This window comes from Trichechus manatus, unplaced genomic scaffold, assembly GCF_000243295.1.
Source record: "Trichechus manatus latirostris isolate Lorelei unplaced genomic scaffold, TriManLat1.0 scaffold00024, whole genome shotgun sequence".
NCBI lineage: Eukaryota > Metazoa > Chordata > Mammalia > Sirenia > Trichechidae > Trichechus > Trichechus manatus.
The window spans coordinates 22,585,741-22,591,896 of NW_004443960.1; positions in this window are offsets into that span (position 1 = coordinate 22,585,741).

The following is a 6,156-nucleotide window of genomic DNA, read 5'->3' on the forward strand; positions in this document are numbered from 1 at the left end:
TTTTGAAAGATGAGAGTCATCCTGAACTCCACCCTCCCCTTCACTTAACACATCTAATTAGTCACAGGCCAGATAAGTCCACTTGTAAAATAGCTCATGAGTTACATGCCCACTATCTCGTTTCTTATACTCTTCATCTCTCTAGTTGCCTTGTTTTATCTCCTCTGCTAGACTGTAGACTCCACAAGGGCTTGAGCTTTGTCTTGTTCATCATTTTATCCCCAGTACTTAGAATAGTGTCTGGCAAAAAGTAGGTGCTCAATACTATTTGTTGAATTAATGAATAACTCTTGCAGCAGCTCCTGCCTGAAACTGCCTGTGCTTCCTCTGTCATTTCTTTATATCCATTGTTCATGTGGTTGTTGGATCATTTTTCCTGTGGTAGGTAGCCTCTAAGATGATCCCCAATGGTTTCTGCCTTCTCATATTCATGCCCTTGTGTAATTCCCTCCCCTTGAGTGTGGGCTGGATCTAGTGATGGGCGTCTAACGAACAGAATATAGCAAAAGTGATGAAATGTCTCTTCGGAGATTGTTACAAAAAGGTTCTGTCTTCCACCTTGTGTTTCATTTGTCTCTTGCTTGCTGGCTCTAAGGGAAGACAACTACTGTGTGTGAGCTATCCGATAGAAAGGCCCACGTGGCAAGCAACTAAAGAAGAACATTCAGCAACAACCAGCAAGGAGTCCTGTCAACAACCACATGAGTGAGCTTGGAAGTGGATTCTCCCCGCTTGAACCATCAGATGAGACCATAGCCCTGGCCAACATCTTCATTGCAGCCTTGTGAGATACCCTGGCCCACAGAAATCATGAAATAATAAATGTTTGTTGTTTAATCTGCTAAGTTGTGGGGTGATTTGTTATGCAACAATAGATAACTAACACATTACCTAAGGCTCAGATTTAAACTTCAAGCTCTAAATCCTCTAATGGCCTAAATTAACTGTGGTAAGGCCATACTATGAAATACGAGGTGGTTAAGAGGGACAAAGTCAACCTGTAAGTACTAATATGAAAAGGCCTTTTAGACATACTAGATTTTAGAAAGCAAGGCACAGAGCAATATATATTGTAGGATATACAGTCACGCGCCGCACATCATCCTTTCAGGCAACATCCAACTGCATATAATTCCTTGGTCCCATAAGGTAATAATAGGGTTCAGAAATTCTGATCAGAGAGCAGGACATAATGGATGTAACAAGCCGTAGCGAACGCAACAGCTTCCCACACGTAGCACGTGTATCTCATGTCTCCTATACACAAAGCAGTTGCCCTGCTAGGCGTATAACACTACAGTACATAATTAACCTATAATACATATGTCTTGATAGTCATAATAAACATCTATGTTTACTTGGCCAACAACCAGCTTATGTATGTACTGTCCTGTACTTTCTATCATTATTTTCATGTGAACTTTCTCTACTTACAAATAAAAAACTTACTGTATAACAGTGTATGGTTCGACTCACAGGAAGCAGCATCCAATCTTGTGTTCGCACAACGTCCAAATCACATAGCATTCTATTTCACAGAATGTATCATGGACGTTAAGTGACACATGACTGTATTTACATAAAACAAGCAAAACCAGCTCAACACCCAACATGTTTTCTACAACGACACTTAAATGTAGGTCAATGTACAGAAATAAGTCCGGGTGTAAACATCAACCGATAGCAATAGTTACCTTGGGTGGTTGAGAAAGACTCAAACTTTGTCTACAATTTTTGAAATTCTTACACAAAGAATATGTTTATGTATAATTTTTGCAATTAAAACAGTATTACTTTAAAGAGAAGAAAGCAAACATAGACGTTTTATTGTTCAAAATGGAAATGTGTTTTTTCTTATTAGTAAATCTTGTTCCAATAAAATTCAAACAATACAAAACTGTATAAAACAGAAAGTGAAAGTCTGTGATAATCCCATCTCCCCAATTAGTTGGTACTAACAATTTGTTATATATTTTTCCATACTTTTTTCTAAACTAATAAGCAGAAATGACATCCCATTTTACTTACTATCCTGTAACCTCATTTTTTTTCAGTTAATATTATGGAGAGCTTTCCATAATAACACACATAGAGCTACTTTTTTGTTGTCGCATAGTTCCATGTCATTCCATTCTGTGCATGTACTGTAATTAATTCAACTGCTAAAATGTCAGCTCCATGAGAGCAGGGACTTGAGCAACCTTGTTTAATGCTGTATCCTTAGAGGTCAGGACAGTTCTTGAAGCTTTGTAGGTACTGAAAACACAGCTGTTAAGTGAATTAATTTAACCAGTCAACTACTGATAAGGCAACTGGTTTGTTTTGACCATACTGCATCTTTTCACACTAGTGTTACTATTTCCAGAAATCCTAAAGATGAAATTACTGGTTCAAAAAGGATGCATATTTAAAATTTTTAAAGCGTATTGCCAAATTCCTCCGCATTTAGCTTTTACAGTAAAACCTAGGAAAGCCAGACCTGGTGTAAGGTGGAAACCTGTCAGAGAAGGAAAACTCAAATATTTTCCACTAATAGAGAACGATAGAAAAGTGGTAAGACTGCACCTTGTCAAGAGCAGCAAACTTTCAAGACCCAGAAAAACAAGGTAGACTCGTCGAGTTCCAGCTCTCACAGGTTTCCGTGTATTATGTTACATTTCTACCCATCAGTGTATAAAGTACCTATGTCCTCCATACCCTCACTGTGTAGGATGTAATTCATTTCTGACATGAACTTGTGATGAGATAGTAAACTACAAATATTGTGCTGGAGAATGGGAGAGGGTGCTGTTTTGTAAAACTGGGTAGAATGCACTGAGTCTCCCAGGTATACTTGGGGAATTAGTTTAAATGAAAAGTGCACCAGTCAAGAGTCCCAGCAGGAAAGAGAAGACCTGCTCAAATGAAGTAATTTAAGGAACACTTAATGAAGGGAGTCGGAATTGACTCGGCAACGAGTTTGGTTTTGGTTTGGTTACAAATGGAGGGTAGGGTATCAGAAAACCATAAAGATCCCTAGGGATTAATTACAGTGGGCTCTGTTACTACCCTAGGCCCTACAGAAGAGTAAACAACGTAACCTGGAGACTGAGACACCTATGTGGAGAGGGCCACCTGGCAGGAACTGTGACTTTAAGGCAGGCAACACCCAGAGACCCCGCAGGGAGGAAGTTGGAGAATAAATGTCCCTACCCATTCTCCTCCCTCCTCCCAGTCACCTTCTGGGGTGCCCTATTGGTCAAAACCAATAGGAAGCCAGAGGGCAAGGGAGCCCTTTGAACAATCCGTTACACTCAGCCTCCCAAGGCACAAGGCATGGAGCATAAAGTGCTCAATAAATGTGTCATCAAATTTTAACCACCACAACAATCCTTCAAAGTAGGAGCTTACATCCCAAAGGGGAAACTGAGGCTCAGAAAGATTAATTAACTTGACCAAGGTCACTTAGCTCGTTTTGGAGGCTCCAAAGTCCTGTGCTTTCAAGTGCTGTGCTCTGTTGCCCATGTACTCTCAAAAACCAGTTGTCGTAGAGGTGACTGATCCATGGTGACCCCATGTGGATCAGGGTAGAACTATGCTCCATAGGGTTTTCAGTGGTTGATTTTTTGGAAGTAGATCACCAGGGCTTTCTTTCAAGGTAACTCTAGGTGAACTTCAATCACCAACCTTTTGGTTAGCAGCTGAGTGTGTTAACCATTTGTACCCAGGAACTACTCTCAAAGTGCCTTAAATTCTGGTGCTACCAAGAACTCTGGTGACCTTGGGCAAGTCACTTAATCTTGCAGAGCCTCAGTTTTCTCATGAGTAAAATAGGTATGATAATAAAACAATACTGTCCTCATTGGGTTGTCATGAGAATTGATTGAGTTAATAGACCTAAAGTGTGTAGAAACGGTGCCTGGCAAGCAGCAAGCACGATATAAATGTTAGTCATTGTTGTCAGTATTAAGTCCCCAAGCTATGAAGGAACCTGAGGAGGTACACAATGGCTTCTCCTTCAGCTCCGGGGTGACACTGCCTCTGGAGCCCTAGGTGGGCTGCAGCTGAGATCCTGGAGGAGAGACCACTGGACATTTGTAGTGCAAACAGGGGCCTTTCAGACTAGAAGGTGAAGCCACCCTGGCTTCGTGGGGGTTAAGTCCAAGCAGAACGTGTTTATTTTCCCCTGTGTCTGGAAGGGCCTCTTTGGTCTCCATGGCAACATGATTTCCTGTCCTGGTTTTCCCTTGGATGAGATACCTGCTGAATGCAGAGGCGCCTGGGCTGAAGCTTGGGGTGGAGGCCAGCGTTGGGGCAGGCCGCTTTAACAGCCTCCCCCTCTCCAGCTGAGTGGCCAGCCTAGCCAGGCCCGTGTCACAAGAGCCTTTGTTTACCAGTCCAGACATCCAACTTGAGGGTGACGTCATGGAATCCAGCCCAGAATCCTTGTTACGCCCCATTTTCTTTCTTTCTCCCTTTTCAAGGGTTTTGTTTCTTCCTGTAGCTGTAGAAACAGAGGCTCACAGACATACCCAATTTGCTAAGAATATTTCTAAACCCTCTTAATCGCAGACCATACCCTGTATCTGGGAGCTTCACTAACAGTTATTCATTCATTCAACAAAAATTTGCATAGTAGATTAAATGCCAATGCTGTGCTAGAGCTGAAGGAACAGAGAGGAATAGATCTGGGTCTTTACCCTTGAGAAGGTCCCTGGGTGGCACAAAGAGTTTGTGCTCAGCTGCTAACTGAAAGGTTGACAGTTTGAACCCACCTAGTGGAGCTACAGAAGAAAGGCCTGGTGATCTGCTTCCATAAAGTTTACAGCCAAGAAAACCCTATGGAGCAGCTCTACTCTGTAACACCTGGAGTTGCCATGAGTCGGGATTGAATCCACAGCAATGAGTTTAGTCTTTTTTTTCCACCCTTGAGTAACCTTTCTACTGGTACGTACAGATAGATGTGTAAAGAACTGTCAGTGCCCTGACAGGCCTCAGAGGGGGTGGTGTGGGGTCATGATCTGAAGCGTAATCTCTACTGTCTGCCTACATTCAGATTCTGCTTCTTAGCTTTGTGGCCTTATGCAACTCACTTAGCTACCCTGAGCCTCAGTCTTCTCATCTGTAAAATGGGGATAATGATGGTACCCACTTGGGAAGCAGTGTATGGCATGGTAGTTAAGAGTGTGCATTTTGGATTGGGATTGACTGGGTTCAGATTTCAACTCTCCCACTTACTGGCTCTGTGTTCTTGGGCAAGTTACTTATTCTGTCTGTAAAATGGGGACAGTCATTGTGCTCACCTCGCAGAGCTGTTAGAGGTTTAAATAAGTGAATACATACATTTAGAACAGTGTTCTTAGACCTGTCTGTATTACAAGCACCACCTCAAGGGACCCTTGGAGCCCAGGGGAGCAAGATGAGTCTCTCTGGAGAACTGTGGGGTGGGCAGTGGTCTTACCAGAAGAGGTAGGATCTAATGAATTGGCTATTGCATAATTATTTGTTCAAGGTCTACATCTCCTACTACTTCGTTGAGATCAGGGACCATATCTGCCTTGTTTCATCATCTTATCCCCACCTCCTTCCTAGCATAATGCATGGAGTAGGAGAACAATGAAAGTGTGAATGGTTGAATGACTAAAGGATAAAGTGCAATCTCTTTACCATGGCGTTCAAGACCTTTTACAATTTGACTAAGACCAACTTAGTCTAATTTTTGGAAATTCTCCCTGGCCCTACCACCCTAGGCTCTAGTTGTAACAAACCTTAAGAGGCCATGACTTTATAGCCTGTTCCAACTTTCTTGGACATTCTTCTTTTCTTCCCTAACAGGTGAAACCCTACTCATTCATTTATTCATTTACTCATATTTATTAAAAAATAACAATTGTGACAAGTGTTTGGAGGAATAGTGTACAATGAGGTAAATTGTAAAGGCGGTGTGGTTATCTCAACACCCTTTCCACCACCTCTGTACCATTCTGGAGCCACTTGAGGCATTGACTCTCTGCTCCAGGGAAGCAGGGAAATGAGGAGCCTGGTTACTAAAAACCAATCATGGTTTTCATCCTACATGCTAGTAATTGATTCAGAAATCCAGGCCTAGGTCAATCACAGTATGGCACTCTCCTAGAGACAGGAGTGGTTTAAGAATGAGCAATGGTTTAAGAATGG